This window comes from Lupinus angustifolius, chromosome LG07 (genome assembly GCF_001865875.1).
Source record: "Lupinus angustifolius cultivar Tanjil chromosome LG07, LupAngTanjil_v1.0, whole genome shotgun sequence".
NCBI lineage: Eukaryota > Viridiplantae > Streptophyta > Magnoliopsida > Fabales > Fabaceae > Lupinus > Lupinus angustifolius.
In genome coordinates, this window is record NC_032015.1 from 11777359 (window position 1) to 11791106 (window position 13748).

The window sequence follows — 13748 nt, forward strand, 5'->3', positions numbered from 1 at the left end:
ACTACGCAGTTGTATTTTGAAAATTGGTTGGTTAGTTTGGTTTGGTCGAAATATAATTTGAATTTTGCCGTCTTTAAGATAGGTGAAGTAGCAGAAGCTAATGTCCGCACCACACCAAATCTCAAATATATTTTTTAAATGTAATTGTTTACGAGATAGATGAAACAGCAAAGTTGATGTCCGCACCGCATCAAATAAGTTTTTTTTTTAAATTAATTGCGAGATAGATGAAGCAGCAAAGCTAATATCTGCACTACATCTAATCTCAAAAAACTTTTTGAAATAATTGAATTTAAATTGTTTAACTTTAGAACCCGAAATTTTATTATGTTTCTTATGAAAATTCCATTTTTAATTATGATGAAATAATTTGGGTTTGTTATTTTTAGGAATGATTTTCATTAAGCTCTTAATTATCAAATCAAACCAATTATTACCATAAACATACATGAAATAATATGAGTTGATTGAGTACACTTTCATAAGATACCAAAATTGCAAAAAAAAAAAAAAAAACTCATACAACTAAATAATTAGGAATAGAAAGAAAACTAAAGGTATCATAAGTGAATAATTAAAAAAAAAAAGGATGACCCCCATTATCACATTTGAATAAAAAAAAGGACGAACCTGTGTGTGTATATGACATGCATGTCAGAATGCCTTCTTGTTGTGTATGTGTGATTGTAGGTGTATGTATGTGTGATCTGTGATGGCTTGTGTTGCAGGTGTATGTATGTGTGATCTGTGATGCCTTGTGTTGCAGGTGTACAATCTGTGAGTATTATGTGATTACTTGTAGTGTATTTGCTCTTTTTGTGGCTTGTGCACCCTTATCTCATTGTGTGATATGTGCAAGTATCAACATATATGTGTATATGTTCCCCTAATTGTCATGATATGTGTGTATCTTTTTTGTATTTTTCTTCTCTATCTCTGTTCTCTATGCACTGTCGCAATGTGTATCTGTTTTCTCTCTGATTCTTCTTATGGGTGTGTGTGTAGTTTGTGAAGAATGACACCCTTTTTATAATCATTTGAAGGCAGACCCTTATGGTGCCAATTTCAATTCAGTAACTTGCAAGGATTATGCTCCATGATTGCCCTTTATTGTTGCAATTAGGCTAATTCTATAACTGAAATGGTTGATTATGGGCAATAGGTAACTGTTGGGGTTTTTTTTGCCTGCCCCCATTTTATGTTGATTGTGGGCCCCCTCTTGGGGTGCCAACATGCACCCCTCTGCCTTTTAAGTGCTTGTGATGAATTTCTAATCGTGATGATTTATATGCATAACTGAAAACGTTAATTTCTATTCTGCATCTTTTTGAAATCATTGATGTGGCTGACTCATAGCATTTTTCCTTTACTAATTCCTCAAAGTGTAACTGAAAGATAGAAAAAAATTTGATTTGCTTTCCCTGCATTTCCTCTTTGTAATCCATGGTTGGTTCCCTTCTCCTTGCATTAATTCTGTAATTCTCTTAATAGTTGTTGTTTCTGGTTTATTCACTCATGGATCTTTTGTCTTTTTCTTCACCTTTCGGTGTCTTCTTATGTTTATGCTGATCATCAGTAATAACAAAAGGTGATGTTCTTTATTTATTTATTTTTTTTGTTTAGATTTGACAAAAGGAGCTTTTGGATTTCCAACTCAAAATTGTTCAACAAAGACAAAATCCTTTTGATGGATCCTTGTTCGTGCACTTATTTTGGTGGTTGTTCTTAAATCACAACTATTTGGGCTGTGGTTTTCGTCATTTTTATTTTGCTCTGAGGATGTGGTGCACAAGCTTCAATACTCTGCTATAATTTGGATGCTCAATTACTGAACTAGTGATTCTAGCACTAGCCTTAGTGTATCAATGAACACCAAATTATGGTGAAAAGACATGCGGCTTATTGTTTTATGAATTCATCAAGAAATCTCTTGATTTAATGCCTATACATTTTGTACTATGTACACTTTTATTTCAAATCCGAGCCACTGTTGTAGGGTAAGTGGTGTAGGTTCTTGAGTAACTTTATGTCCAGGTTGTGATCTTCAATAACACTAATCAACCAGCGCTTTAATTCTCAATATGTATTGTTATTATCAAAACATATGCCCGGCGTCCTAGTTTGGTGGATGAATATTAAATTGCTTATATCAGTAACAGTGACTAAATTATTAAAAAAAAGAGAGAAAAGTGCAATGATAGCAACTATAAATTTTACACATTTAGATTAACAAAAATCGAATTAGAAAGAAACTATAAAGCTGAAAAATTTCTCCTTGTTGAGCATCAACTTGCTATTTTTAGATTATCCACCACACTGAAGGTCTAAACCGAAAGAGTATCATCAATAAGTCCAAACGTACCATTGTATTATGGACTAATTTACATCACGAGAAAGATATCGAGTAGGACAAAATTGAATATTCACAACTGCCCTTCTTTAGTTATTGCTTACTAAGTAGCAAACAAACTGACGTTGGAGTGCTGTCTTTGTAAGTAATTAGTAAAGAAATGAACGCCAATTTTGCTAAAAATAGGCAAAAGCAACTATCACCACACAACTTTAACTGAGATCAAGCTAAGGAATCGAGATAATAGCTAAATGTGAGAACGAAGGTCGGGTGCTGCCGAAACTCGAAATAATAAAAAGGTATAAGTGAGAATGCAGGTTGTGTACTTCCATAACTCAAAATAATAAAAAGGTCTAAACGAGAATGCAGGTCGGGTACTACCGGAACTCGGTAACATAAAAAGGTATAAACAAGAACATAGATCGGGTACTGCTGGAACTCGATAAAATAAAAATAGGTAGGTGCAAGAACGCAGGTCGGGTATTGTGAGACCTCGATAAAATAGAAATAGGTAGGTGCGGGAATGGGGGTTGAGTACTGCCAGAACTTGGAAACTCACATCAGGCTCGGGGTCCTAGAAAGACTGGTTTGATAACACATCAGACTCGAGGTCCTGGAAAGATTTGTTTGATAGCAATCAGGCTCGTGGTCCTGGAAAGCAAAGGTTTTAATACGAAAACATAGGTCAGGTACTTCTGAAACTCGGAAATTCACATCAGGCTCGGGGTACTGGAAAGATTGGTTGGAAGCACATCAGGCTCGGGGTCCTTGAAAGATTGGTTAGAAGCACATCAGGCTTGGGGTGCTGGAAAGCAAAAGTTTTAATACGAGAACACAGGTCGGGTACTGCCGGAACTTGGAAATTCATGTTAGGCTCGGGGTCCTGGAAAGATTGAAAGCACATCAGGCTCGGGGTCCTGGAAACACTAGTTTTATAGCACATCAGGCTCGGGGTCCTGGAAAGATTGGTTGGAAGCACATCAAGCTCGGGGTCCTAGAAAGATTGGTTGGAAGCACATCATGCTCGGGGTCCTAGAAAGCAAAAGTTTTAATACGAGAACGCAGGTCGTGTACTTCTGGAACTCGGAAATTCACATCAGGCTCGGGGTCCAGGAAAGTTTGGTTGGAAGCACATCAGGCTCGGGGTCCTGGAAAGCAAAGATGTTAATACGAGAACGCAGGTCGGGTACTATCGGAACTCGGAAATTTCACATCAGGCTCGGGGTCCTGGAAATATTGGTTGGAAGCACATCAGGCTCGGGGTCCTAGAAAGCAAAGATTTTAATACGAGAACGCAGGTCGAGTACTGTCGGAACTCGGAAATTTCACATCAGGCTCGGGATCCTGGAAATATTGGTCGGAAGCATATCAGGCTCGGGGTCCTAGAAAGCAAATATTTTAAAACAAGAACACACATCGGGTACTGCCAGAACTCGGAAATTTCACATCAGGCTCGGGGTCCTAGAAAGATTGGTTGGAAGTACATCAGGCTCGGGGTCCTGGAAAGCAAAGATTTTTAAACGAGAACGGTGGTTGGGTACTGCCGGAACTCGAAAATTCACATCAGGCTCAGGGTCCAAGAAAGATTGATTGAAAGCACATCAGGCTCGGGGTCTTGGAAAGCATAACTTTAAAATGAGAACGCAAGTCGGGTACTGCCGGAACTCGAAAATTCATATCAGGCTCAGGGTCCTAGAAAGATTGATTGAAAGCACATCAGGCTCGGGTTCCTAGAAAGCAAAGATTTGAAAACGAGAATGCAGGTCGGTTACTGCTGGAACTCGGAAATTCACATGAGGCTCGAGGTCCTAGAAAGATTGGTTGGAAGCACATCAGGCTTGGGGTCCTGGAAAGCAAAACATTTTAAAACGAGCTGAGTATTGATATGAATGTTTGAGAATATGTTGTGTGTTATGTTGAGAATGATATGAGTGATGTCATGTTTGAGTAATGAATGCATGCGTAGATATCTTTGTTTGTGATCTCGTGATCAATCAAATTGTTTTTTATGGACTCGACTGAAATGTGACCCATGTTGGACATTGTTAAAAGAGACTATCTGACAGCGCCTCGCCATCCAAGATGCCTCAGTGTCATGTTAAGAATTTATTGGAAGAGTTGGATCGTCCAATAAATGTCCTAGTATCTTTGTCATATACTTCATGAGAATATTTCTAAACAGAGGTTCTGACTCAATTCATAAAAACTACCGTAGTTTGCATGGTTGAGGATGAACAATAGTGAATTTTCACATGAGGGTGTTCATTTATTTTCCCTAATTTTTGCCCATAATACTTAGTGTAGGTACCTGTCAGGAATTCCCTCTTTTTATGATGATATTAAGTCGCCATTGAAGGTTTTTGACTTAGTATCGCTCTCCTTTTCTTAGGTTGCCCTCGCGGGTTTTCAATCTAGCATTCCTTTTTCTTTTTTGCTTGTTTTTTATTTTGGCTATATTTGAACAACCTCAAGTGACAGTCATAAGTGCATAAAAGCATGAATCACCCTTGAAGTTTGAAGGTGACAACACAAAATCTTGTCTCTGCTTGGTTGAGAGATTTTGGACTAATTCATGATGAGAAACTTCAGCCTTGCTCCAGTTATAGGTTTCTTGGTACTTTCATTCGAGAAATGAGATCAGCCTCAACGAATAGCCCTAGTTTGGATTGACACCCTTCTTTCTTAGTGCACAGCTCTTTAAAAACAATACTAAAAACAATGATCATGCAAATTTGGATTTCTTTTGGTCTTGAGTGTTGAAGTGGTGGTGGTGGTAATGATGAGCGATTGCGATTTAATTTGATGCATTAAAATGAGACGTTTTATTAAAAACAATTTTGAGATTTATTGGAGTCAGCGTTTCTCTGTCCTAGTACATACCTTCATAAAATTGAGTCCTCGACAAGGTTTTTTAAGCTTGTACCATGGCCTGGCTAAGGGTTTCCCAAAAAAAAGGATAATGCTCGAAAATGTGTTTCCCCAAACCCCTTTCTACGTTCTCCTTTCTCCATTGTCCTATTTTCAATGATTTTCTGACATGACATTCAAGTATTAAGATTTTGTGGGATTTTTGTGATGTAATAGGTGAAGGCCTAATATTTAAGCGGTAATCTTCCCAAGAAGTATTGTTCATTTTGGCGGACATTGCAAGTGCATTTTATTTGTCATGATTTTTGCCTGAGATATTTATTTTTGAAATCACATCGGGCTTTTTGTATATTTTTCCTTTTTTTTTGTTTTTATGTTATTTCGCACTATGACCGATCAACATCTTGTTTTGGGTCCTCAATCCTCGGGTTAGATATTGAAAGTGGTGTAGGAGGATTGTGTTTATTTCTTAGTAGTTGAATGCCAAGGAAAATAATTGAAAAACTACCCTGCCCTGGATTATAGATATTTTGTGGGTGATTTAGAAGGGGAAAAAACTCCTTTCATAAAGTCTATGGCTCAAATGGGGTGACTAGGAATATCTTCATAGTGTTTGGGATTTTCAAAGATGCCTTGTGTCATTAGAAAATTTTGTTTAAGGACTTGCACCATTCTGGGTCTTACATTTGCATCATCCTCCATTTCAATTAATGAACATCTCATATCAATGCATGAATTAATTTTTTGGCTTATTTCTTTTGTGTTTTTTTTTTTGTGTGAATGAGTTTGGTGGTATGAAGCATGTAATGAAATTTTTTATGATCAATGTATTAGTATGTAATTGTTAAAAATATGTGCATTAGAAAATAAATTCTTATTCATGAAAAGAGACATGAGTGTCCCACTATTTATGACTCTAAAGCCTTGGGGAGGGCGATATAGTTGTATTACATAATTGTGCTAGTACCAAGATGACAATCTGGAGTGGCTTAAGCATTTCTCAAACCAAGACATTTCCTTGAAAACGGGCCAATCTTGAGTTAATCAGATATTGCACTTTGCTTTTTAATTGATCGCAATCATCTGTGAAGTGACCAATTGCCCCGGTATTATATTCACAACTAGTGTTTGGGTTGAATCATGGTGGGTATGGGGGTTCCACCTTCTTTGAAGGGATAGGAGTCAGCAATGATCTTTGAAGAAGTTGTGGCAATAACTCGGAATATAACATCAGGATCGGATCATACAAACTCTTCCTTTTTTGCTTTCTGAGCTGCCCTTCTTTACCATTTGTAAAAGCATAACATGATTGTTGTGGAAAATAAGGCATTTGAGGTTGACTGAGGGTCTCTGTGAATGCGATTTCTTCTTCCATATCTTCACTTGTAAGATCGCTTTGGATTATCTTGTTGGCTGAGTTTTCCTCGATCTTGTCATTTCTGGAGTGATTCTCAATTCTCTCGCCTATAGTTATCAAATGACGGAAATCTGAATATGCATTTCCAACCATCATATCAAAGAAGAGAGATTGTAGGGTATTAATAAATATTGAGACACTCTCTTCATCATACAACTTGGGCTTCACCTGAGCGGTCAATCCTGCCCATATTTGGACACACTCCCTGAAGGTCTCCTCATTTCTCTTGGACATCTTTTGAGTAGCATCCTATCAGGATCTTGGTCAATATTGTAGTTTTATTGTTTAAGGAAAAAATTACACAAATCCTCAAAACATTTGATATGAGAACATTTGAGACGCATGTACCAAGTGATGACAGCTCTAGTAAGGCTCTCTTGGAAAATATGGATTAGCATATTGTCATCCTCGATATAAGTAGTCATTTTCCTAGCATACATGGTGAGATGATCCTTAGGACAAGAATTTCCTTGATATTTCTCAAATTCGGGCATCTTGAACTTTAGTGGCAATATCACATTTGGCACTAGAGACATGCTTGTAACGTCCTTCAATCTATAGGAACTTGCTTCCTCAATAGCTTTAATTCTCTCTTCGATTGCCTTAATCTTATCCCAATCTTGAGGATTTATAACAATGCGAAATTTAGAGGAATGATTCGGATTACCATCAACAACCGGGGTTTCCATATGATAGGAATTTTGCAAATATGTCCTTGAGGATGGTGTACCAATATGAGCGGCTGGTTTATCTTGTGCAGTCTCTAAAGCAAGATATTTCTTCCTTCGTAGATCGTCTCAGCCGAGTCCAATAATATCACCTTTAAAAACAATTTTTCAAACATGAGTGTCCTTGATAGTGATTTATGTGTGAGGTACATGAATGATTGAGATGTATGAATGACATGAGGATATATTTTTTTTATTTATGGAATACGCATGCATGTTATTATCTTCCTTCTTTTTGAATTCATATGAAGATTCATCAATTGATTTATTTTTTCGATAATTTGTGGTGGTGTATGTATGTTACGTTGGTGCCAGAAATGCAACATTTGAATAATTTTTTTTTTTGAATTTATGCATATGTAGATGAATGTGTGATGACATATCATTCTTGTATGAATGAATAGATGAATGTTTGATTGATGAAAATTTATTTTTTTGCTTTTTAATTTTCTGAATGTATGTATAAATGAATGTGTGAATGATATTTTTTGACTTTTGACTCATTATATGAATGAATCAATGTTTGAATGATATAACTTTTGGAATGATGTATATTTTTGTGAATCTTTGAATTATGCATGTATAAATGGATGAATGATTTATTTATTTATCTTATGAATTTTTTAATGATGTATATTTTGTTGAATGTATGAGTGAATGACATGCATGAACTTGATATAGTGGTGTTCATGCATTTTGAATGCCCCTAGGGCGTGATACCCTATTTTGGGGAAATATAGCCTTAGCTATAATATAATAAAATGTCATGATGAATTTGACATCTATTGTACTGTTAAGGCTAGCTCTTGAGTTAAATGACATAACTTTGAGCTTATTAAGATGAGAGAAAACTTACCCTTATGGCGTTTAGCCCATCGCGGGAATGCAAATTATCCATGTGACATTTTGCCCATTAGAGGGAATGAAAAATATCCCTATGATGTTGAGCACATCAAAGGGAATGAAAATTATCCCTAGGGCGTTTACCCATGGTAGGGAATAGAAATTATCCCTAGGGCGCTTAGCCCATGGCAAGGAATGGAAACTTATCCTCAAGATGCTTAGCCCATGGCAGGGAATGGAAAATTATCCCTAAGATGCTTAGCCCATGGTAGGGAATAGAAATTATTCATATGGCGCTTAGCCCATGGTAGGGAATGAAAATTATCCCTAGGCTCATAGCCTATGGTAGGGAATGAAAATTATCCCTAGGCTCATAGCCTATGGTAGGGAATGAAAATTATCCCTAGGCTCATAGCCTATGGTAGGGAATGAAAATTATCCCTAGGCTCATAGCCTATGGTAGGGAATGGAAATTGTCCATAGGGCGCTTAGCCCATGGTAGGGAATGGAAATTATCCCTAGGGCGCTTAGCCCATGGTAGGGAATGAAGATTATCCCTAGGGCACTTAGCCCATGGTAGTGAGTGGAAATTATTTAGCCATCCTTATGGCACAAGGACGTCAAAGTGCAATGATATCCTCATAACAATCAGGCATGAAGACTTTTTAGGGACAAAAGTCCCAATTTATGAATGATGATGAACAAAATTTAGGGTATGCTTCTTATGTCCTAAAGAAGGTATACTTACAAGGTTTTGAATAGTCTAAAGGTAACAACCCTATAGCGGGGTACTAGGTCTTGATTAAAGTAGACACGATAAGAGCTTTAGACTTCTAGATCACCAGATCGCATCCAATCCCAAAAGAAAGGAAACCCAAAATATTGTAGATTAGAAACAAGAAAAGTCTGGCCCCTCGAGCGTTTAACTCATAATACCTAGTAACAATTTGGGTGGTTCATCATGCTTACACTAGTGAGATTGAATCATCACCAGGCAAAGCGGATGTCCCTTCTATCTCAAACTTAATCTCTAATACCCGGGTATAGGGCATATGTGTGTGTTTACTCGAGTGTACTGTATTGGTGTGTGAGGAAGCTTACAAACCTTTTGTTTTACAAAAAAGAATTCCCACCCCAAAAGCTGCAACAATAATCAAACAGGGAGTTCATACATAATAAATAAAATAAAATAAAAGTAAAACAAATAATAATTGTAAAAAAAAATATGACAAACAAAAACATGGATATTTAAGTCTATGAGTTAGTGGCTTTGGGCCTGACCCTCTTATGAGTGTCCCTAGTGGAGTCGTCAGCTGTCGTGACCCGATTTTCGGTTGGAAGACTAGCCCTACAACTTAGGAATAGGTGAACTCGACTTCTATCTCTTTTGATTGATTTGGAGTCGCCACTACGTTTTTTGCGGTTAAAACATAGAAAACTCTTGTTTATGCCCAATTGGATAAAAATGGTATTTGAACAGAGATTCTAAGCTCGGGAGTCAATTACGGATTGGGGATAGTATTAGCACCCCGTCCGCTAACAACATGGACTTTTATACCCTTGAAAATTATTTAAACATTTAATTTAATTAGTGGAACAAAATATTTTTATTTTATATATTTGTGTCTGACAAGAGGTTATCTTGCTCCTACGTATCCCTAGGTGCAATAGGGAAATCAAAACTATGCAGTTGTATTTCGAAAATTGGTTGGTTAGTTTGGTTTGGTCGAAATATAATTTGATTTTTGTCGTCTTTAAGATAGGTGAAGCAACATAAGCTAATGTCCGCACCGCACCAAATCTCAAATATATTTTTTAAATGTAATTGTTTATGAGATAGATGAAGCAGCAAAGTTAATATCCACACCGCATTTAATCTCAAATAATTTTTAAAAAAAATTAAATTTAAATTCTGTGCAAGACAGATGAAGCAACAAAGATAATGTCCACACTGCATCTAATCTCAAATAAGTTTTTTTTTTTAAATTAATTGTGAGATAGATAAAACAGTAAAGCTAATATCCGCACCACATCTAATCTCAAATAAGTTTTTCAAATAATTGAATTTATATTGTTTAACTTAAGAACCCGAAATATTATTACGTTTCTTATGAAAATTCCATTTTTAATTATGATGAAATTATTTGGGTTTGTTATTTTTAGGAATGATTTTCATTAAGCTCTTAATTATCAAATCAAACCAATTATTACCATAAACATACATGAAATAATGAGTTGATTGAATACATTATCATAAGATACCAAAATTTAAAAAAAAATGAAACTCATACAACTAAATAATTAGGAATAGAAAGAAAACTAAAGGTACCATAAGCGAATAATAAAAAAAGAAAGAAGGGATGACACCCATTATCACGTTTGAATCAGAAAGGGGGGAGGGCCAAATCCCTAACCACCAAATCTCATACCCAAAGGCTGCACGAAGAAGGCCCCTCGGTGGCTTCAATCACGCCGGCGAAGGTGTACCATGTATTTTTGAAAGACGTTCGTGGTGGTCCTTGAGGATGAGGGAAACCTATCCCTTTTCGGTGTTGGGATGAAGGCTCGATTTGTCGATTTCTACTCCCTTTTCTATCAAGGGAAAGATTCACACTCGAGAGCAAGGGGACTCTGGGTTTTATGGGTCAACGTGGACCATGTGAGTATGAAGAATGTGGAATGTGGGATGTGAATAGGATAAACCCCTGCCTTATAGCTTTTGTGACCTATTACTGACTATTAAATTTATTCTGTTGTATTAGTTGTGTTCGGTTTTGTGTTTACCTTGATCAAAAAGTCGATGTTCTGTACTATTTGGTTGTGTATTTGTTATGCTTTACCCATTAGTGATAGGTTGGTAGAAATAAAGTCAAGATTTCTCTTATTAGAATTATCATAACCATTTCAAGTATATTCTTTTTTTTGTGTTTGCATATGGTGTGTTGGTCACTTTTCAATTAAAGTTCTGGGTTTATAAACACATAATGATAATGATAGGAACACAAATAAAAAATGAAATGATTCTAATATGGTTGAGTAAAGGAGGACGAACCTGTGTGTGTATATGACATGCGTGTTAGAATGCCTTCTTGTTGTGTATGTGTGATTGTAGGTGTATGTATGTGTGACCTGTGATGGCTTGTGTTGCAGGTGTATAATATGTGAGTATTATGTGATTACTTGTAGTGTATTTGCTCTTTTTGTGGCTTGTGCACCCCTATCTCATTGTGTGATATGTGCAGGTATCAACATATATGTGTATATGTTCCCCTAATTGTCATGATATCTGGGAATCTTTTTTGTGTTTTTCTTCTCTATCTTTGTTCTCTATGCACTGTTGCAATGTGTATCTGTTTTCTCTCTTATTCTTCTTATGGATGTGTGTGTTGTCTGTGAATAACGACACCCTTTCTATAATCATTTGAAGGCAGATCATTAGGTTGCCAATTTTAATTCAGTAACTTGCAAGGATTATGCTCCATGATTGCCCTTTATTGCTGCAATTAGGCTGATTCTGTAACTGAAATGGTTGATTATGGGCAATAGGTAACTGTTAGGGCTTTTTTGCCTGCCCCTTTTTATGCTGATTAAGGGCACCAACGTGCACCCCTCTGCCTTTTAAGTGTTTGTGATGAATTTCTAATCGTGATGATTTATATGCGTAACTAAAAACGTTAATTCCTATTCTGCATTTTTTTGAAATCATTGATGCGGCTAACTCATAGCATTTTTCCTCTACTAATGCCTCAAAGTGTAAATGATAGATAGGAAAATTCTTGATTTTCTTTCCATGCATTTCCTCTTTGTAATCCATGGATGGTTCCCTTCTCCTTGCATTAATTCTGTAAATGCTCTTCAATCACAAATTAAAACAGTGATTATTATAAAAGAGATTGAGAGAGAACAACTTGCACAAATGAATTTTAACCTGGTTCGTTTGCGGGTCCACTTGAAAACTACATTCAGGTCTCCCCTTCTGATCTTGGGAGATTTCTCTTCACTATATTGAACACTTTGTATTGTCACATACACCAATTCAATTACAAGACTCTAGACACTTCTTTCTTGAATTTCAAGAACCTCTAACCTTGGTTTGACTATCCATATCACTTGAGAAAACCTTTCTCGCGATCCAGCGTCAACCAAGATCCTCGCTCTAAATTCAAGACATCCTAGTCTTGGTGAAGATTCACTCTATCTCCATGGTGGTAAGACACCAAGAGACTAAACCCAAAGTACAAAAACAGTATACAAAAACAGAGTTTTACCAAGCACTAAAATGCTCAAATTACAACAATAAAAACTCAAAGATTAACCCACTCTCAAGTAACATAAGCCATCATGCATATGTGAGTTAATACAAAACAGTAAACACAAAATATTTCTGCAAAAATCTCTAATAAGAATGCATGAGCATGCAAGAAAGAATGGATGAGATTAAGCATATGAAAACAATATGCAATACACCATGAACAACATCAACTAAGCATGGTAATCTCTCTTCCTCACACATGCATCTCTCTTCTGCCTATTATACAATAAATCACGAAAATGAGCTCTCTAATAAATTCTAAACAATAGTATGCAATGCTACATGTTTCTGCAATTTCCCAGAACTTATACAAAATAGATTTGACCTTTTAAACTGTTGCTTTCAGTTACGCAGTTAAAACAGAAAACAATTATAACAGAAAACAGACACGTTAATCGATTAAGTCACAACGTTAATCGATTAATCAGCATATATCAAAACATGATTAAATGGTAAACTACTTATATGTTATGCTTGACTCCTATATATGATTTAGCAATTATATTATGTCTAATATGCACATGTGACATGTATGATTAATGCATGAACATACAATAAACCAATGTTATTAAAACCGGTTTGGACCGGCCGGTTGGACCGGAGAACCGGTAAACCGGTCCTATAACCGGTACGAAACAAGTGTTGTACCGGCTAAGCATCAAAACCGGTGTAAACCAGAGAAAAACCGGTTAACCGTGTCAAAACCGGTGAACCGGCCGGAATTTGATTGAACCGGCCGGTTCAAACATTTAATTTTAAAGAACCCCTTTTGGCCTTTTCTTCATTCACAGTTTCACTTTCACACGACCAAACCTTCCTTCACCGTGTCATTTCTTCCTTCACCATCAAAGAACCCCGTGTCATTTCTTCATCTCACTTCCACACTCCCTTCCTTCACCATCAAAGTTCTAAGCTTCCTTCTTCTCTTCTCAGGTATTTTATTCTAAGCTTCCTTCTTCTTCTCTTCCTTCCTTCACCATTTCTTCTTAATTTAACTCTTTGGAACAACACTGGTTAACTACTTTGATATCATGTGATTTTATTCTGATTATGTGCTTCTGGTTATACTTTCTTTGCTTAACATTTGTTAAGTTAGGTGTGTAGATATTGCTATCATCTTTTTTCCTTTACGCTTACATTATGTTCGATGAAATGCCAAAGTTAATTATATTGTCATATGTATCCTTCTAACAAATTATAATTTCAAAGTATAATCACATACAAACAAAG